We start from the raw sequence: 23,083 nt of genomic DNA, 5'->3' as shown, positions 1-23,083 counted from the left end.
CTGTTGTGTTGCTGGACCCTAGTTGAAACAGCATTCCTGACAATGGGACAACAAGTGACCCTATGACCGGAACTTCCCATTATAAGCTGGTTTCTGTTAGACCGTCTACACGATGAACTGTCAGCAGTTTATCCTAAGAAGGAAGTGGTATGTCTGGAATCAGTCATAAGCAGGGCCAGAGGTCATAATATGTATGAATGAGTGGCCCAGCCGTCCATGAAATCCATTGCTGTTCCACTGATGCCTCTCCCTCAATTAACTATTGCAGCTGCTGTACCAGTTAAAGCAGTCTATAACCGCTTACAGAGAAGGGAAAAGGTGAAGCTTGGTTCATAGATGGATTTACTCTTTATGCAATGCAAGCTAGAAATGTATTACTATTGCATTACAAACATATCTGGGAGTGGCCCTGAAATACAGTAGGGGCATGGGAAATTCTCCCAGTGGACAAAGCTGTAGGATTGAGTAAAATATACATATGAACTCATAGACAGTGGTGAATATTTTGGCTGTCTGTTCAGGGGTATAGAAAATGAAATATTGGGCTGGAAGCATGTGGCTAGACCTAAGAAGCCTTAGAGAGCTTGAGTGTAAATTGTGAAGATCTTTGTATCAAATGGTTGTAATAATCCATCATGGAATAAGCACTAAACAATCAAGCAGAAGAACCAGCCATCTTCTTCATCCACCAACCATGTGCTGGCACAATGAACAGCATGAACAATGAACAGCATGACCATGGCAGCAGGGATGAAAGCTATGCATGGGCTCAACAATGTGGCCTCCCTCTTACGAAGACTGATCTAGCTCCTGCTATTGCTGAAGATTCAACCTGCTGGCAACAGAGACCAAAGGTGAGTCCCTACTATGACACCATCTTTCTTTCTTTCTTTCTTTCTTTCTTGCTTTCTTGCTTTCTTGCTTTCTTGCTTTCTTGCTTTCTTGCTTTCTTGCTTTCTTGCTTTCTTTCTTTCTTTCTTTCTTTCTTTCTTTCTTTCTTTCTTTCTTTCTTTCTTTCTTTCTTTCTTTCTTTTTTCTTTTTTTTTTAGATGGAGTCTTACTCTGTTGCCCAGGCTGGAGTGCAGTGGCGCAAGCTCTGCTCACTGCAAGCTCTGCCTCCTGGGTTCACGTCATTCTCCTGCCTCAGCCTCCCGAGTAGCTGGGACTACAGGCGCCCGCCACCACACCGGGCTAATTTTTTGTATTTTTAGTAGAGAAGGGGTTTCACTGTGTTAGCCAGGATGGTCTCAATCTCCTGACCTCGTGATGTCCCCATCTCGGCCTCCTAAAGTGCTGGGATTACAGGCGTGAGCCACCACACCCGGCCTATGACACCATCTTTCTAGGGGAGCTACCAGTCACTGGTGTCAACTTTATATATTAGACCCCTTGCATCCTGGAAGGAGAATGAATCATCTTGATGGAAATAGACACATATTATGTTTTTTCTTTCCAGTCTTCAGGACTTCAACCAGAGTCACTCTCTGAGAGCGGGCAGAGTATTTATTCCATAGCTCAGAATGTAGCATCATATCCAAGGATGCACCTTACAGAAGGAAGTGTGACCTTGGGAATATGAACATGAAGTCTACTAGCCCTATTACATACTATTCCATAGAGAAGCTGATGGCCAGATAGAGTGATAGAATTGCCTTTTAAAAAGTTTTATCAAGAAATAATTCATGTATTATTAAATTCACTCATTTTAAATGTATAATTCAATGAATTTTAGCATATGTATAGGTTATACAACTATGACTACAATCCAATTTAGAATATTTCTATCATTCCAACAAGAAACCTCTTGCTCACTTATAGTCACCACCCATTCTCACCCTGGCAATGCTTTCTAGAGGAATTGTTGATACGTCAGTTTAGAGATGATACCTTGCCCTTGCAAAGATAAGATGCCATTCTCTTAGATGCAGAATACACTCTAAATCAATGGCTACGTGTTCTCAGTGAGTACAATACATAGATCTTGGAATCAAAGGGTGGAAGTAGGAGTGGATCGTATGACCAGCATCTCAGTAATCTACCAGGGAAATTTGTGCTTTCTGTCACTGTAACACTAGATTGTGTGGTTCTATAAATTTTGGTTCCAAGAAGTGGAATGCTTTCACCAGGAAATATATCAAGATTCTCAGTAAACTTTGAGCTATGGCTGTTATTCAGTTACTTAAGGTGCCGTTTTTTTTTCCCCACCAAACTGGTAGGGCAAATTGACTTGAAAATCAGGAAGTAGGACTATTGTTATACAGTGGGATCAGTAGAGAATAAGATTTAGATCCAAGTGATCCTCTAGGGTGCCTATTGCTAGTAATGCCAAATTTTGACAGTAAGTGGACATGTCCAGCAGCCATGACATGAGAAAGGCATAATCCCTAGGATTTCAGTTCTCTCAGAGATGACAGTTTTGGTCATTCCACTAGGTAAGCCACCTAGAACAGCAGAGGCATGTGCTGAGGATGTGATCAACTTGGAATGAATACTGCAGGAAGAATGGTGATTACTAGTTAACCTTGAAACTAGCTGAAGCCATGGAGACTATTGTTTGTCCTATTACCATTTTTATTATATTATTTTTCGGGAAATAGGACCAATCAGAATCCCGGAAAACCTGTCTGGAGTAAATTTATATGAAGCAAGTGAATCCAAAAGGGACAATGGTGAACTGCAGTGGATGCCGTAGGTCATTATCCAGAGTCCACCTTCTGGGACAGCAGTACGTAGCTGCTGGGATTGTTGCCTGCTGATGGCTCACAGTTGAATCACTCCCCTGCAATTGCCTTCAAAAGGGAACTGTCGTGACCATGGTTATGCTCCATTTCTAGCTGGGAATTTCATATCTAATCAGTGGTCTATGTGTAGGCGCAAAGGTCCAGTCACCTCTACTAATTCAGGATATCTCTGAAGCACTATCTCAGCTTCAGAGCTCTCCATGGGAGTGACTGAGACCTCATAACACAGGATAAGTGCTCCCTTTGCCTAATCTTGCTTCCCTCACTTCATTGGAGGTGTTGTTCCCAAGATCATTTCCATAAAACATTTGTACTCAGTCTCTGATTCAGAGTCTGTTTTCTACAGATCCTGACCATGTAAAATACATTAATTTGACTTTTAAAATAACAGGGTATGTTAAAACTAGTTCTACCTAAAAAATTGAAGTGAGCAATTGATTAGTAAACGTAATTATAGTAAGCAGTCGAAAGAGTTTATTTAGTTCCTCTAGTCTCCCGGCCTTTTTTTTTTTTTTTAACTTAAGCAAGAGTTCTTTCTTTAAAATATTTTTCAAAAATTGACACATAATAGTTGTACACATTTATGGGGTACATGGTGATGTTGTGATACATATAATGTATAGTGATCAGATCAGGATAATCAGCTATCCATCATATCAAAAATTTATAATTTTTTTTGTGTTGGGAACATTCAATGTCCTCCTTTTAGTTATTTGAAACTATACAATATATTCTTGTTAACTATACTTATCTTATACTACTATAGAACACTAGAACTTATTTCTCCTATCTAGCTGTAATTGTATACTTTTTTTTTTGTATACTTTTTTTTGGAGATGGAGTGCTGCTCTGTTGCCCAGGCTAGAGTGCAGTGGTGCGATCTTGGCTCGCTGCCACCTCCGCCTCCCAGGTTCAAGTGATTCTCCTGCCTCAGACTCCCAAATAGCTGGGACTACAGGCATGTGCCACTGTGCCTGGCTAATTTTTGTATTTTTAGTGGAGACGAAGTTTCACTATTTTGGCCAGGCTGGTCTCAAACTCCTGACCTCACGTGATCCACCCGCCTCGGCCTCCCACAGTGCTGGTATTACAAGTGTGAGCCACTGTGCCCAGCCCCCTTTCTTGATTTATTAAAAAATTGACTCAGTTTTCTAAATCCTAACCTATGAAAGACTGCTTTTCAGATTGGATGTCTTTTACCTAAGAATCTCAATTATCTTATTTTATTATTAGAATTGACATACCACTAGGTAGAACATGGAATCATTAGTGGATTGCAGTATTTTATACACTGTTGTAAGTTAAAATCTTTTCCATCAAGGCCAGCAGTATAATCAATTATGTGGGCAGTTGCTTTTATTCAGTAGAGATATGGCTAGATTTGTTATAAGGAACAAATGTCACCAGTTAACTGGATAAGAAGTCTGCCTTACAAAGAATGTTGTTAGCATTGTGTTCAGAAAAGCTTAAAATAGATTCCTTACTATTAGGAATCTATTACATTATACATTTACATGTGGAAGTCCAGCACTCAAAAGTTACTTTCTTCTTCTTAAATATGTATCTTTAAATTTATGTTAAAACCATGTGATCTGGCACCTTGATTAGTTCATAATTAAATTAGTAGTCCATAATTTGAAAAATAAAGCTTGTGTAGCTCTGTGAAACAGTCACACACATGCACACACACACACACACAAATGCACGCACACATCTAAACCCCACATGCTCACATTCACCACAGAATTCCTTATTTAAATATGCTAACATCATAACTACAAACAAAATGCTTATCGGTATACCTATAAAACATAACAAAGACAGTGTGAGTTTGGTACAGGAATAAACTACAAATGGAACAGGATAAAGTTCAGAAACAGACCATGATATGTATATTCAACTGATTGGGAAAGAATGCTTTATCTTTTCATTAAATGATGCTGGGTTTAATAGATAGCTATAAAAATAAGGACCTTGACTCCTATCTCACCCCATATACAAGAGTCAATTCTAGATTGATTACTGGGTTAAATGTGTAAAGCAAAACAAAGGGAATTTTAGAGCAAAATATAGGTGTACATTTTTTGTGACCTTGGAATAGGCAAAGAAATATTGAATAGAACATAAAAAGCATTAAGCATAAAAGAAAGAATTGAAAACCTGGATTATATTAAGAATTTCTGTTTGCCAAAGACACCATAAGTGGATTAAGGGGAAAGATGTGGACTGGAAGAAAATATTCACACTCCATATATACGACAAAAGACTTCTGTCAAGAATATATAAAGAGAAGGGCTTCAAGGGGGCAGACCAGAGGCATCTGGTGGATGCCTCCTCCAGTAAGAGGAACCAAAATAGCAAGTAAATAATCACACATCGAATAGAGAATCTAAGAGAGAAAACTGGCATTTAACAGAAGTGATAGGAAACACATGAGACACAGAAGGAGAGGGAAGTGAGGCAGCCAGCTCAGCCAGGATTGTCTGGGAATCCAAAGAGAGTTCCCAGTGTGGGGAAAGGGTAAGTGACAGATCTCAAGTAGTTCACATTCCTAGGGCAAACTCCTGCAAACCTAGCCATGGGAGAAACCCACATGGCCCCTGAGAATAGCATAAGGATCTGTCTGGAGACCACATGACAGCATTGCTCCAGAGAAGGCACTCATGCCAGGTCCCACACACCCTGAATCCTAGGCAGCTGCAGCATGGTGCCATTCCGAGAGCCCAGCCCCCACCAGATTGCATCCTTTTCTGGGGTCCAGTATTCCCCACATCTCCACAATCCTAAAGCCCTACTGACATCCCCACATCTATTGGGGGGCTCAACAGCCAAAATCATTCTGAACAAAAAGAACAAAGCTAGAACTTCGCATTAACTGACTTCAAAATATATTACAAGGCTAAAATAACCAAAACAGCATGGTTTATGTTAAAAATAGACGCATAGATCAATGGAACAAAATAGAGGACCCAGAAATAAATGTATGTATTTACAGCCAATTACTTTTCAACAAAGGTGGCAAGAACATACCTTGGGGGAATGGATGCACTTTTCAATAAATGGTGCTGGGAAAACTGGATTTCTAGATGCAGAAGAATGAACCCAGAACCCTATCTCTCACCATAAAGAAAAATCAACTCAAGACAGCTTAAAGACTTAAACATAGGACCCAAAACTATAAAACTGCCAGAAGAAACATAGAGGAAATAATCCAGAACATTCGTGTAGGCAAATATTTTATGGCTAAGACTTCAAAAGCACAGGCAACAAAAACGAAAATAGAAAAATGAGACTATATTAAACTAAGAAGCCTCTGCACAGCACAGGAAACAAGCAACAGAGTGGAGATACAACCTATTGGATTGGAGAAAATATTTGCAAATTATTCATCTGACAAGGGGTGAATATCCAGATTATACAAGGAACTCAAATAACTAAACAAACAAACAAACAAAAACTAATAATTCCAATAGAAACTGGTCAAACGACATAAATAGAAGATTCTCAAAAGAGGGCATACATGTGGCTAACAGTTATATTAAAAAAGTACTCAATGTCACTAATCATCAGAAAAATGCGAATCAAACCACGATAGGGTACTATCTTACTCCTTTTAGAATGGCTATTAATAAAAACACAAAAATAATAAGTGCTCATGAGGATGCAGAGAAAAGAGAAACTACTCCTATACACTGTTGGTTGGAATGTAAATTAGTGCAGCTACTATGCAGAACAGTATGGAGATTTCTTAAAAAACTAAAAATAGAATTACAATATGATCTAGCATTCCCACTACTGGGCATTTATTCAAAGGGAAGGAAATAAATTATATTAAAGCAATACTTGCACCCCTATGTTTATTGCAGCACTAGTCACAATAACAAAGATATGGAATCAACCTGTGTCCATCAATGGATGAATGAATAAAGAAAATGGACATATATATAGAATGAAATACTATTCAATCATAAAAAAGAATGAAATCATTTTTGTAGCAACCTGGATGGAATTGGAGGTCATTATGTGAAGTGATATAAGCCAGGTACAGAAAGACAAATTTTACATGTTCTTACTCATATGTGGAAGCTAAAGGAGTTGACCTCATGGAGTTAGAGAGTAGATTGATAGACTAGAGGCTAGGCAGGTTGTGTGTGTGTTTGTGGGTAGGATGGATGAAGAGAGGTTGGTTAATGGGTATGAATGTAGAGTTAAACAGAAGGAATAAACTCCAATCTTAGGAGAGTAGAGTTACTGTAGTTAACAACAATGTATTGTATATTTCAAAAGAGCTAGAAGAGAAAACTTTAAATATTCCCAACACATATAAATTGTAAATACTTGGGGTGATGGATACTCTAAATATTCTAATTTGATCATTACGTGTTCTATGCACTTAATAAAATACCACATGTAGCGCATAAAAATGAACAAATATTATATATCAATAAAAAGAATAGATATAAGAACCTCTATAAATCAATAAGAAAAACACAGATGACTTAACTGAAAAACGGACAAGATATGAAGAGACTTCATGAATAAGGATATCCCTATGCTGGGGAAACCTATAAATAGATGCTTAAATTCATAATTTATAAAAGAAAGGTGAATTAAATCCAGCATATGGCATAATAATACTTCACACCCATTAGAATGATTAAAAAAGGAAATGTTGGTAAAGGCACAGAGAAACTGGAAGTCTCTCATACGCTGCTGATGGAACTGTAAATTAGTCCAATAACTCTGTAATAAACAAATACTCTGGTAACAAGTAATTTAACTTCTAGGTTTATTTAATAAGAACTAACAGAAATCAATGCTAAGAAATTCACTCAAAACTACACAATTAGATAAAAACTGAGCAATCTGCTCCTGAATGACTTCTGGGAAAATAATGAAATTAAGGCAGAAATCAAGAAATTCTTTGAGACTAATGAGAACAAAGATAAAACATTCCAAAATCTCTGGGACACAGCCAAAGCAGCGTTAAGAGAGAAGTTTATAGCACTACACATCGACATCAAAAAGTTAGAAAGATATTACGTTAACAACTTAATATCATAATTAGAGGAACTACAGAAACAAAAGCAAACCAATCCCACAGCTAGCAGAAGACAAGAAATAACCAAAATTAGAGCTGAACTGAAGGAAACTGAGACATGAAAAACCATACAAAAGATCAATGAATCCAGGAAATGGTTCTTTGAAATAATTAAGAAGATAAACTACTAGCTAGACTAATAAAGAAAGAAGAGAGAAATCTAAATAAATACAATCATAAATGACAAAGGGGACATTACCACTGACCCTACAGAAATACAAAGAACTCTTAGAGACTATTAGGAACACCTCTATGCACACAAGCTCAAACACCTAGAAGAAACTGATAAATTTTTGGATACATACAACATCCCAAGAATGAACCAAGAAGAGATTAAATCCCTGAACAAATCAATAATGAGTTCTATAATTCAATCAGTAACAAGCCTACCCACCAGAAAAAGCCTAGGACCAGATTGATTCATAGCCAAATACTACCAGATGTGTAAGGAAGAGCTGGTACCATTCCTTCTGAAACTATTCCAAAAAATTGAGGAGGGGGACTCCTGCCTAAGTCATTCTATGAGGACAGCATAATCCTGTTACCAAAGCCTGACAGAGACACAACAACCACCAAAAGAAAACTTCAGGCCAATATCCTTGATGAACGCAGATGAAAAAATCTCTACAAAATACTAGCAAACTGATTCCAGCAGCTCATCAAAAAGTTAATCCATCATAATCAACTAGGCTTTATCCCTGGGATGCAAGATTGGTTCAACATATGCAAATCAATAAATGTGATTTTTCACATAAACAGAACTAAAAACAAAAACCACATGATCATCTTGATAGATGCGGAAAAGGCTTTCAATAAAAATTCAATATCCCTTCATGTTAAAGGCCCTCAACAAACCAAGCATTGAAGGAACATACCTCAAAATAATAAGAGCCATCTATGACAAATCCACATCCAACATCACACTGAATGGCAAAAAGCTGGAAGCATTTTCCTTAAAGCCAGAACAAGACAAGGATGCCCTCTCTCACCACTCCTATTCAACATAGTACTGGAAGTCCTAGACAGAGCAATCAGGAAGGAGAAAAAAAATAAAAGGCATCCAGATAGGAAGAGAAGAAGACAAACTATCCTTGTTTGCAGGTGATATGATTCTATACCTAGAAAACCCCATAGTATCTGCCCAAGAGCTCCTTGACCTGATAAACAACTTCAGCAAAATTTCAGGATACAAAGTCAATGTACAAAAATCAGTAGCATTCCTATACAATAATAACATCCAAGTTGAGAGCCAAATCAAGAACTCAACCCCATTCATGATAGCTTCAAAAAGAATAGAATACCTAGGAAACAGCTAACCAAGGAGGTGAAAGACCTCTACATCAATAATTACAAAACACTGCTCAAATAAATCAAAGAATACACAAATAAAAAACATCTCATGCTCATGGTTAGGAAGAATCAATATTGTTAAAATGGCCATACTGCCCAAAGCAACATACAGATTCAATGCTATTCCTATCAAACTACCAATGGTCTTCTTCATGGAGCTAGAAAAAACTATTTTAAAATTCACATGGAACCAAAAAAGAGCCTGAATAGCAAAGGCAAACCTGAGTAAAAAAAAACCAAAGCAGGAGGCATTACATTACCCAGATTCAAACTATCCTACAGGGCTACAGTAACCAAAACATCATGGTGCTGGTACAAAAAACAGACACATAGACAATTGGAACAGAGTAGAGAGCCCAGAAATAATGCTGCACACCTACAACCATCTGATCTTCAACAAAGTTGACAAAAACAAGCAATACGGTGCTGGGATAACTGGCTAGCAATATGCAAAAGACTGAAATTGGACCTCTTCCTTATACCGTATACAAAAATCAACTCAACATGGATTAAAGACTTAAATGTGAAACCTGAAACTATAAAAACCTCTGAAAGATAACCTAGGAAATACAATTATGGATGTAGGACTGACAAAGCTTTCATGATGAAGACACCAAAAGCAATTCCAATGAAACCAAAAATTGACAAATGGAACCTAATTTAACTAAAGAGCTTCTGAACAGCAAAAGAAACTATCAACAGAGTAAACAGACAAGCCACAGAATGGGAGAAAATACTTGCAAACTACACATCTGACAAAGGTCTAATATCCAGAATCTATAAAGAACTTAATTTATATGAAAAAAACAACTCCATTAAAAAGTGGGCAAAACATAAACAGACACTTTCGAAAAGAAGACACACATGTGGCCAACAAACATGAAAAAATGCTTAACATCACTAATCATTAAAGAAATGCAAATCAAAACCACAATGAAATACCATCTCACGTTAGTAAGAATGGCTATTATTACAAAGTTAAAATATAAGAGATTATAGCGAGATTGTGGAGAAAAGGGAATGCTTATACATTGCTAGTAGGATTGCAAATTAGTTCAGCCACTGTGAAAAGCAGTTTGGAGATTTCTCAAAGAACTTAAAACAGAATGGACTACCAGTTGACCTAGCAATCCCATTATTTGGTATGTGTCCAAAGGAATATAAATTGTTCTACCATAAAGACACATGCATGCATATGTTTATTCCAACATTCTTCACAAAAGCAAAGACATGGGATCAACCTAAATGTCCATCAGTGGTAGATGGGATAAAGAAAATGTGGTACATATACACCATGCAGCCATAAAAAAGAATGAGATCATGTTCTCTGCAGCAACATGGATGGGCTAGAGGCCATTATCCCAAGCAAACTAACCCAGCAACAGAAAACTAAAAAACACATGTTCTCACTTATAAGTGGGAGCTAAACTTTGAGCACATATGGACACAAAGAAGAGAAAAACAGACACTGGGGCCTACTTGAGGGTGGAGGATGGTAGGAAGGAGAGGATCAAAAAATATCTATCAGGTGCTATGCTTATTACCTGGGCAACAAAATATTCTGTATACCAAACCCCTGTAACATGGAATTTACCTATATAACAAACCTTCACATGTACTCCTGAACCTAAAATAAAAATTTCAAAAAAGTATACATATGTTTTCCAAAATACACATGCTAGAATGTTCACAGCATACTATTCATAGTAATCAAAAACAGTAAATGACCAAAATCTCACTCAATAATAGAATTGGTGAATAGACACACTGAATGTTTACTAAGTAAGAATGTGAATGAATTATCTACATCTTCAGCAACAATATAGATGAATTGCACAAATATAATGTTGACGGAAATAAGCTTAATGCAAAAGATGAACATTGCATGTTCCTGAATGTCATTGTCCACTCAGCCACTGGATTTAAGCAGAGTTCAAATCTGTACTTCACATAAGGGTAGATCCCTCAGGATATTTTGTAATGTACTTCATATATGAAGTATGAAAACCAGCAAAATTAATTTACCCTTTTGAAAGTCAGGATAGTAATTTCCTCTGATGGTATACTGACTGGAAAGGAGAATGATGACGGTGACTGGTAATTGTCTGTTTTTTTGTTTTGGGGGCTGATTATACAGGTTTGTATACTTTATGCCAATATAATGAGTAATATACTTAAGTCCACTTTTCTCTAAGTGTATTATATGTCAATAAAAACAGAAAATGACAGTTTTTGATCTTTTGAAGAAAAACAGGTATATTTCAGTGACACTTTGACTAATTATTAGATGATATCAATTATCTTTTGCCTATCTTTAGTCTTATTGGCATACTTTAAAACACTTCTTGCTCTTACCTTACTGGCAGATTATATAAATATTAGTCCACGTTCATACTACTATAAAGAACTTCCTGAGACTGGGTAATTTATAAAGGAAAGAGGTTTAACTGACTCACAGTTCAGCATGGCTGAGGAGGCCTCAGGAAACTTACAATCCTGGTGGAAGGCAAAGGGAAAGCAAGATACCTTCACAAGGTGGCAGGACGGAGAAGTGCCGAGCAAAGCAGGAAGAGCCCGTTAAAAAATAATCAGATCTCATGTGATCTCATTCACTATAACGAGAACAGAATGGGGGAAACTGTCCCTATGATTCAATTACCTCCACCTGGTCTCTCCCTTGACATGTGGGCATTATGGGGATTACAATTCAAGATGAGATCTGGGTGGTGACACAAAGCCTAACCATTCACAGATATTTCTGGGACTTTACATACAGTATTTCAGGTTAACACGGCCTCAAAATCTTTCTCAGTCTCCTCAGTCCTTAGCAGTCTGTTCTAAATCAGAGATACTCAGACCTAGGTATGCAGCAGATTCACCTCCAGATAGTCTGATTTGGCAGGTGTAGGTTGAAGTCTCCGTGTCCCTGGTACATCTGATAGGAATCTGGTCATGGAACCACTGAACTAGACTGTCAAAGATAGCATTAGCATACCTCTATAGCAGTCTTGACAGCAGGAAAGTTAAGGATGGGAATTTAAAAGTTGGGCCATCTATGCTATAAGCTGAGTGAAAATGATTATTCAAGAAGTCGACAAAAAATTTTTCAAGTGAAACCATCCAGTTTCCCAGATAAAAACTACTTATGCTGAATATTGTTTTAATGAGTTTGGTCTAATATGAACTATTAAATACATAAAACAAACCACCTTCAAAGCAATCCAAGTTTCAGGCTTATGCAAGTTTTTTTCTTTTTCCTTTTTTTTGGGGGGGGGCAAGATGTATAAGATATGCTGTCCAAAGATAACTGTGCATTTTATTTTTATCATCATAACCTTCACTTAGATAACCATAACAAATAAGGGTTGCATAGGGTATGTATGGAACATATGTGTGTATCTCTTTCTTGACACTCAGGAGTAAATGAAAAAATAAGTATATAAATAACAATTAAAATTTTAAAAACCCCCAAAACCTAAGTGTATATCCCTAAAAATGTCTAAGAATCAGTCAAGTTGATCAACTTGGAGCAGAATTCCATATCATTTAGGGGGTAATTTGAAAACTACTAACATCAAATTCCTTTAATATAGTATTAATAATTGATGACATTTTAGCTGGGCGCAGTGGCTCAAGCCTGTAATCCCAACACTTTGGGAGGCCGAGGCAGGTACATTACTTGAGCCCAGGAATTTAAGACTAGCCTGGCCAACATGGCAAAACCCTGTCTCTACAAGAAATTACAAAAATTAGCCAGGCTTGGTGGTACATACGTGTAATCCTAGCTACTCGGGAGGCCGAGGCAGGAGAACTGCTTGAATCCAGGAAGCAGAGGTTGCAGTGAACCAAGATCACACCACTGCACTCCAGCCTGGATGACAGAACAAGACTCTGCCTCAAATAATAATAATAATAATAATAATAATAGATGACATTTTATTTTATTCCTTTAGTAGAAGAGGAGTCTGTTTCTTTTTCTCCGTGTGTGTATAAATGAAATACATATTTATATATTTATGTAATCCATACATATATATATATACATATATGGTTTGGGGGGAAACACGGACGAAAAATTTTCTGAATGAAATAATGTAGTATGAAGTTCTCAAAGAAACGGGCCATAGCTAAAAACCACTGAATTTATGAGAGGGGAAACAAATTCTAAGCTATTTTCAGCAGAGACTGAGAAATAACAGTATGAAGTAAATTTTCTACAGGAATCAATACTTGGGTCTTTTCCCTTTGTGAGACTATGTTTGTCATAGCAGATGAAAGAGTGGAAATTTGTCTACATAATACACGATATTTTTCTTTTTTTTAACCATGTACTCTAATTATGAAGATGGAGGTGTCCTTTGACAGATTGTTTAATAAAGACAGTTTAACAACAGTTGAGCTATTCTGTATGCTTGTTAGAAATATTGACACGTTTAAATCAAGATCCTAATATAGATTTTGCTGCTGTGTGATCACTTTTTTATTATATTAGTTTTATCTAGGTTAACAGATAACAGGGTAGTATACTCTACAGTATCACCATGGTATTAAAAAGTATTTCTTCTAAGAAAATAATTATAGAAATCATTTGGGAACAGACTACCTTTTTGCTTTTATATTTTTATTTTTTTAATTTTTTAAATTTTATTATTATACTTTAAGTTTTAAGCTACATGTGCACAACGTGCAGGTTTGTTACATATGTATACATGTGCCATGTTGGTGTGCTGCATCCATTAACTCGTCATTTAGCATTAGGTATATCTCCTAATGCTATCCCTCCCCCCTTCCCCCACCCCACAACAGTCCCCAGAGTGTGATGTTCCCCTTCCTGTGTCCATGTGTTCTCATTGTTCAATTTCCACCTGTGAGTGAGAACATGCAGTGTTTGGTTTTTTCTCCTTGTGATAGTTTGCTGAGAATGATGGTTTCCAGCTTCATCCATGGCCCTACAAAGGACATTAACTCATCATTTTTTATGGCTGCATAGTATTCCATGGTGTATATGTGCCACATTTTCTTAATCCAGTCTATTGTTGTTGGACATTTAGGTTGGTTCCAAGTCTTTGCTATTGTGAATAGTGCCGCTATAAACATACGTGTGCATGTGTCTTTATAGCAGCATGATTTATAATCCTTTGGGTATATACCCAGTAATGGGATGGCTGGGTCAAATGGTATTTCTAGATCTAGGTCCCTGAGGAATCACCACACTGACTTCCACAATGGTTGAACTAGTTTACAGTCCCACCAACAGTGTAAAAGTGTTCCTATTTCTCCACATCCTCTCCAGCACCTGTTGTTTCCTGACTTCTTAATGATCGCCATTCTAACTGGTGTGAGATGGTATCTCACTGTGGTTTTGATTTGCATTTCTCTGATGGCCAGTGATGATGAGCATTTTTTCATGTGTTTTTTGGCTGCATAAATGTCTTCTTTTGAGAAGTGTCTGTTCATATCCTTCGCCCACTTTTTGATGGGGTTGTTTGTTTTTTTCTTGAAAATTTGTTTGAGTTCATTGTAGATTCTGGATATTAGCCCTTTGTCAGATGAGTAGATTACAAAAATTTTCTCCCATTCTATAGGTTGCCTGTCCACTCTGATGGTAGTTTCTTTTGCTGTGCAGGAGCTCTTTAGTTTAATTAGATCCCATTTGTCAATTTTGGCTTTTATTGCCATTGCTTTTGGTGCTTTAGACATGAAGTCCTTGCCCATGCCTATGTCCTGAATGGTATTGCCTAGGTTTTCTTCTAGGGTTTTTATGGTTTTAAGTCTTAGGTTTAAGTCTTTAATCCATCTTGACTTAATTTTTGTATAAGGTGTAAGGAAGGGATCCAGTTTCAGCTTTTTACATATGGCTATCCAGTTTTCCCAGCACCATTTATTAAATAGGGAATCCTTTCCCAGAGCCCTCAGAAATAATGCCGCATATCTACAACTATCTGATCATTGAGAAACCTGACAAAAAAAAAAAAGCTTTTTGCTTTTTAATAAACTAACTTGAGGAACTCTTGAGGTATTGGCAAGTCAGGAATTGTCCAAGTCAGGAAGTTATAACTTTAATGTTTTTAAAGAAGGACAAACTAAGGAAGCCCCCCAACCCCAAGAGTCTATGAAGTGGGGAGGGAGAGAGAGAGCTAGAAGGAGAGAGAAAGAGAGATATTTAGAGAGAGAGAGAGAGAGAGAGAGAGAGAGAAGACTCACTCGAAGAAGGCGCTCAGGATGGACAGTGGCTTGGGACTAAGGAATATGAGTTCAAATGCTGTTCCTGCTCTAAACCAGTGAGGAACGACAACATCCTATCCCTTTGGGTTTCAGCATCCTTATCAAGAAAAAGAGATCGTTAATCTTTAAAGTTTCCTCCTCATTTAGAGTCTACTTTTGTAAGGTTGTATAAAAATAAGATGTAAGATTTTTTTACTTTGGTCTCTGAGGAAAGAGATAATAAGTTATTGTATGATTAATTACCTTTTTGGGCTTGCTAGTTTTGGGAATTCTTTTGCCAAGATTGCAAAAATTCAAGACTAGTGAAGATCTCTGTGTCCTTAATACATAAAATGGCAGAAGCTCATGAAATTTAATAAGATACTTGTGACTCTGCGGTAGAAGAACTGAAATCGTTTTTAGTTGACCAGCGCATGAGTTTTTCAGACTAGTGAAGATTAAAAAGTATGTTTATTAACTTTTAGGTTATTTCTAGGGAATTTTAAGTGTCAGATTGGCACCATCTATAGATATTAAAGGTGAAGTGCACCTATGATTGTTTCATATTCTGATAATCCCTCCCTGTGTTTTATTTAAGCTCAGTAACATCATTTTCAGTTGATCAGCAGATACACTCAACTGTTCATTTGAGTCACAGCTAGCATTTGTCCGCTTGGGCTACAAACTATTCAGGAAGATATTATTCTTCCTTTTGTCGATTTATATTCTAGACACATAGTATCTATGCTTTTAGTCTACTTAGAATTTCTACAACTTCTATAAATATTTAAGCTTCATTTTTAATGATGAGTAGTAAAAGCTCCACCAAGGATATTTTAAGAGTTTTGCATGAGGAATTGTTTTTTTCTTAGTAAATTTTTGAATTTTTCAATGCTAAAATATTACATGGATATCATGAGGCACAAAATAAAAAATTATTAGTTTAAAAGAGTGACCTTATTAATGTATAGGAAAAGATATATTGTTAAATCTTTGTTTTGTGGGGTTATGTTTCTTAGTAATCTAATTTTTCCAGGTATAATTATTGAATTAATTGTAATGCATAACAAAGAGCATACTTGTCAAAACGTTTTGATGAAAGTGGAAAATGCTGAGTACCATGGCACACACCTGTGGTCCCAGCTATTCGAGAGGCTGAGGCTGGAGGAACCCCTGAGCCCAGGACTTTGAGGCAGCCTGGGGAACACAGTGAGACCTCATCTCTAAAAGTGAATAGAATAACGACAACTTGCTGTAAATTGAATTTGAGGAAACAAATGGACGACTTTCAGAAACAAAAGCAAAGTTCCTGGACCCATTCTTCTTGCTCTTTCATTTACTAGCCCTTGCTTTTATTATTTTGCCTGGTTTAAATAGTTACTTTGGAAGAAAAGCAATGAATCATATAATAGCTTTATAAATAAATATTTGTTTCTGATACCGTTTTAGGTTCTGTTTGCTAGTAAACCCTCAAATGTTTTGGGTTTTTTCTCCTAAATAGACACTTCAATATTCATGAACTATGAGAAACTCACATCCATGTAAATGGGCTAAATTTTTTTGGATGCTTCCAAAATAACAAAAAATATAGAAAAGCTTTTCATTGATTTCTATAGCAATTATATTATATTAAATACATTGAGCCAGTCAGAAGAAGCCTGGCAACTGAGGCATTCTGATTAACTACATTTTTCTGTTTAACTGAATTTGTGTCTCCAACTCTTTCTGGCTCCTACTCTCACAAAAAGTGAAACATATTAATTTTTAGTAAGCACTCTATATTAGATGTTGAAGTAGGGATAGATATTTCGACTAAATATATACTAATTCTCAGATGTGTTCCATTTATTTTTATAAATTCATGATCCTAAAATATGAGCTTATTTTATTAGGCTCTGCTTGTCTTTTCTCAAAGTAACAGGTTCACTATTTTCATTGTTAAAATTTTAAATTAAGCCTTACAGATACTTTCATCAATAATAAAAGTGATTTGCAAGTATACTATCAATTGTTTTGCATTTATAATGGGGATTTTTAAAACATAAAAGGTTTTTGAAAGTGTGTATTCATTTAAATACGATGTTCTATAATTTTATTTGAACTACTCACTTACCAAGTGGTCTCTTTAAAATGTGAAACCAACTTTAAAACTTTAAAATATTAAATCTTGGAAAATTTACTTATAGGCCTAGTTATAGTAAGTTCTAAGTTCTGTTGAAATTATTACAAATGATAAATTTCAGTATTTTTTAAAAATCAGGCCTTACTATTCTGTTCTTAGTAACCTATTTATATAGAATCATGTACATAATATTCCACTTCTTTTGAATGCTGATGGCAAACAAGCCAATAAATTGTCTTTTAAAATACAGTGTCTCTACTCGAATGAGAGATTTCCAGCATTCTTCTAAAAGGCACAGTTCTATTAGCTGAAGTCCACGTAGGTTTCTGTGGAGGTGAGAAGGAAGGCTGGAAGTGAGTTTGACAGGCTTGTGTTTGCAAAGGTCTAGATCAATGCTTTTTGGAACTAGGTAAAGGCTGTCCTCCAGGAGGCAGGTTAAGCACATCAGGATGTGAGCTCTCTTTCCTTTCCTCTTCTCTGCTCTCTGTCATCACACATTATCTACATTTTTTCTTTCTGTACACTCATTTATTGACTAATAATATATTTTGCTGGATAATATGGTATTTTCTGGAAATGGATATCAGGTTCAGACCAACTGGCAATATCCTCTAAAAATCTCCTAGATGGAGATTTCTTATTAGATTGTCCTCATTTAGCACTACTTTTATATATTTGTTTTGCACCAGGAAAAATGAGAAAAATAATTCAATAAGAAAACATTTTATTGAGTCATCTAGTGGAGAATTGGATTTCAAACACTTGTTTTAAATGATAAAACTAACTTTAAAACATTATCATTAAAAAAAGTACTTACAACTTCATCATAGTAACTATTTGTTTTTGCTTAATCCCTCCAAAATTTATTCATATATTCCTCTGAATTGGCATTATTATCATTATCTTGTATATGCCATTTTGTTGCAATCTTTTGATGAATAACATTTAAAATTAATTAAGACTTTCTGCATTATCAATTTTTTTCATGGTCTAAAAAAGCTGGTACTAACTGACCAATTATCACATTTAAAATCCCGAGCTAACCTTATTACATATATTTTCTCATTTGTACAACATAGGTGAGTGATGATTCTTATTATGCCATTAACTGAGGATTGCAATAAGTAAGTAATTCATCTGATATCACATAGGTAGCAAGTGATGGGTTGAGGATTTATAAGCAGATAGTTTAACCTAAGAACTTATGCCTTTAATCAATATGCTATGCCACTTCTCACAAATAAAAATGCATGCTAAAGTAACAAGGACTGGATAATGTGAAGAAATACAGTACTGCAAAATTTATATTAGAGATTTAAATCAATAGTTTTTTTAACCTGATTACTCTCTGTGATTCTGTGATTCTCCCTCCACCCCACTTCAAGCTAAGAAATTGCTTGGGGGATGTGGTTTAGTATTCCAGAGCTCTTAGAAGGAATATTCGTGTCTCTGGGTTTGAGAAAACACCAGAAAAAAGTCAACCAGATTTAGTTCTACATAAGGCCAGGAATCCAGGACAGATATAGGGAATATTTGTGGGTGAATCTTCAAAACATGCTTAAGTCCATCAAGCTAAATAAATCTACCATATGGTAACCCAGATTTATAAAAGAAACTAGTGAAAACTGTGGGTGTTATGAAAATAGGAAGGGATTTTATTTTAATAGCAAAAATAACCTATAAGAAAAAAACAGAAAATTATTTCAAAACACATCTTTGGAAGACTTCTTTGGCCCTTAGAAAAAAAGGCAGCTTTCATTTTGAAAGAAATTATTTCCCAAGTAAAAAATGTTTTTATTTTTTCCTAGAGCTTTTTTTCTCCCAAACTTTTAAACAAAGAGGCAGCTCAGGTTCTAGTATATGGTAATAAATACGTCAAACTAGGGCTATCTAACAAAACAGGTAAGTAAAATAGGATTTATCACCTGGGCATTTTGCAAACAGAAAGCAGCCTTAGTTTAAAAAAACAAAAACAAAACTTAGAAAGGGTTCTGAGTACCAATATTTTGACTAAGTTGACTGAAATGCTAGTCTACCTCACCCCAAGCAGAAATCTATAATTAGAAGTGTCCGAGGTTGTATGAAGATCCTAAAACAGTTGCTTTAGAGTGATTGAATCCACAGTCTGAAATAAGAATGTATGTATTTTTTATGCCATTTCCATAAGTGAAATTGTGTACAATAAAGCCTTCCCTTGTGTTTGGGCCCTATAGATCTTTGGTTAATCAAAAGCTTTTTTAAAATCAGGATTACCTTACACATTTTTTTTAACTTAAAGCATACACATATGTATGCTTTAGCCAATCCTTAGCTGTAAACTGAGGCCCTTTTCTGTGAGTGTATGTCCACTGTTTGGAGTTCTGCCTCTTCTTTCTTGAATAAGCATATCTGTAATATATCTTTTAAAAATTTCTAGTTTCAGTGCCTTTAATGTGTAGAAAAACCTTCCAGGTACTTGTGAAGCTGAGTACAGAATCATCATATATTTTCATGATTCCCTCATCTCCCATTATTTTTATAATAGTTTTACTCTCAGTTCAATGGCTTCTTTTTTTGTCTTAGACTTTCTGAAGCCTTTCCAAAGCATTTACCTTAATGTGCATGTGAGTATGAAATGTGAGTATGAAAGAAACAATGACTTTCTTTCATATTCACATTTTTCAATTAATGAAAAATTTATCAAATTATATAATTATAAAGATAATTCCACAGTAGGATATAGATTTAAGCTAAAATAACATTGGCCTAGAGAAGAAAGAATTTTTATCTCTATGACAGAAAAATCTGGAGAGAGACATATATATATACATATATTTCTTTTTTTTTTTTTTTTGAGAAGGAGTTTCACTCTTGTTGCCCAGGGTGGAGTGCAATGGCGGGATTTCAGCTAACAGCAACCTCCGCCTCCTGGGTTCAAGCGATTCTCCTGCCTCAGCCTCCTGAGTAGCTGAGATTACAGGCACTTGCCATCATGCCTGGCTACTTTTCTTGTATTTGAGAAGAGATGGGGTTTCACCATGTTGGTCAGGCTGGTCTTGAACTCCTGACCTCAGGTGATCCACCCTCCTCGGTCTCCCAAAGTGATGAGATTACAGGTATGAACCACTGTGCCCGACCCTAGTTAGATATTTTTAGGACTTGTATTTTTAATGATAGCTCAACAATAATTAGGGATAGAACCTACAGCTAACTAGTTGCTCTAGTCATCCAACTAATGTTACAAAATGACTGCTGCCATTCCTGCCATTACATTCATACACCAGCCAGCAGCAAAAGGGGAAAGAGGGAGGAAGAATAGGCTCTTCCACTTTAATGGTATGATCCATAATTTGCACACATCACCTCAGAACACTTAGTCACACTGTCATACCTATCTGCAAAGGAAGCTTGGAAATGTAGCCTGTAGCTAGATGACCATGTGCTCACTAAAACGTTTATTGTTATATCAGAAGGGGAGAATAGATACTGAGGAACATTGAGCAGTCTCTGATTTATTCAGATCTATTAAACCAGGCAAATGCTTTAGTAGGTTTTGCTCTGAACTTCTCTGGTTATGCCTCTCTATGTGTGGTGGGGATCCCACAGAGCCAAGGGGTCTTGTCTAACCAGAATCCATGCCCTTCTTTTAACCTGACTCAAAAGTCTAAAACTCCCTGTCTGATCAGCCCTGGGCCTGTATCCAGTGCCTCTTGGCTCCTCTGGATGGTGAGCTACATGTACTTCAGGAGTATGAATAGAGGTTGGGTGAGCAGGATGGGCATTCTCACACATATGTTTGAGGTCCCTTATAGTATCCACAGAGCCGAAGGTGGGAAGAGAATAGAATATATGAACCATGTTTCCCAGCACTGGAAACTTCTGATGGAGAATTCAGAAAAGCTTGAAATGTATAAAATTGAATTTGGCCTTTCAGCTCATTGTAGGTATATTTGCCAACGTAGGAAGATGGTATTATTTATCTGTGGCTATATAACAAACTACACCAAAACTTTGTGGTTTAAGACATCAATTATTTTATTGTTCCTGTGGAAACTGTTCCTTAAGTTGTAGGCTGAGGCTGGAGGATGCAAGGAGGCTTCATTCATGTATTTGGAACTTTGATGCTGTCTGCCAATTATGGTGTCTTTGGTCATCTCTACATTGCCTCTCTTTCCATGTGTTTTCTTATCATCAAAGAGTTCACTATGGGTTTTTTTGCATGACAGTAGGCTTCCATGATGGGTAAAAATAGGAAGTTGCAGGACTTCTTAAAGCCTAGTCACAGAGATCACACTTCTACCATATTCTATTGCCCAAAGTAAGTCATAGAATCAGCCCAGATAAAAAAAGATGGCAAATAAGTTTAACCACTTAATGGAAGGAGTGGCAAAGTTACATTGCAAAAAGCCATGCAAGATGGGAGGGATGGCCATTTGAGAAACCATCTATGACAAACATTTTCCATTTAATAGCTTTTAAAGAAAATCTTGATATTATGCCTCTGTTTGTATTCTTGCCTCAGGCCCTGCAAATATTAAACATGTGTCTGTTTTTGTTCATCCAAATATCTACTTATTCCTGCACATAAATTCCCTTTTCTATACATAAAACACTCTATCCCTAATGAAGACATCCACCAAATCCCATCCAGTTCCTTCATTCAAGTCCAAGGCCTCTGAGTGATGTTCAGTCCTTTTCATCTAGTCTAAAGGTGACAATTCATTGTGTTCTGTTGACCTATAAACTAAAAGGCCAGTTATACTTCTTCCCTTGCATGTATTATACAATGGTGAATTAGAGTAGGTCCACTTTTCTAGGCATTGTGAAGGATAGAAATTGTTTCTCTTCAAGAAATCTGCTATTCAGTGAATGAAATGAGGGGTACACGCTGTCATTATAATATTGTTTCTCAAACTATACAGTATAATAGAAATTTCCATACAGAACAGGGAAAAGTGGAAAACACATGGAAATTGGGAAGGCAAACTCTCAGGGAAATTGAGTAAATTTCTTGGTCAGTCTAGCTGGACGTTCAGGTTTTGTTCCCTGGGAGAATAGCCCTGTTTATGGCTCTCCATGGCCCTGAGCCTTATGTCTTGTTAATTATTTTTTTAGGAAGTGGGTGACGGATCATGTGCTTTTTGTTTGTTGTCACACAGACTTTGTGGTCTCCTTGTTGCTGGTGCAAGGGATTTGGGGTTTCAGGGATTGCTCTAAGGTTCAAAAAGTCATGGGAATTTCATGGCTAAAAAGACTCCAAGGTCATTTTGCCATCGCTCGATTTCCTAAAAACTCTAGCTCTGATCTATTTGCTTCTGGTTATTGCCATGTAGTGGTAACCACTGCCAAAAATCTAGACATGACTTATAAGCTTGGAAAGTTCAAATTTTTATTAACTGGCCTCTGTGCTCTGTCTGTCCTTCCTGCTTCAACATAAGGGTGGTCAATTTGGGACCATCTGAGAGAGGAGTCATGGGTGGGGTGGCAATAGGCTTAATCTGGTCTTTGCTGCTGAAGCTTTCAGCATACTTTGGGCATTAGTCATTGTGCTTTATAAAGGAAGTGAGAGTGTAGTCTAATCTGGAG

This window comes from Gorilla gorilla, chromosome 4, assembly GCF_029281585.2.
Source record: "Gorilla gorilla gorilla isolate KB3781 chromosome 4, NHGRI_mGorGor1-v2.1_pri, whole genome shotgun sequence".
Taxonomy (NCBI): Eukaryota; Metazoa; Chordata; class Mammalia; order Primates; family Hominidae; genus Gorilla; species Gorilla gorilla.
This window is presented reverse-complemented; position numbering follows the sequence as displayed.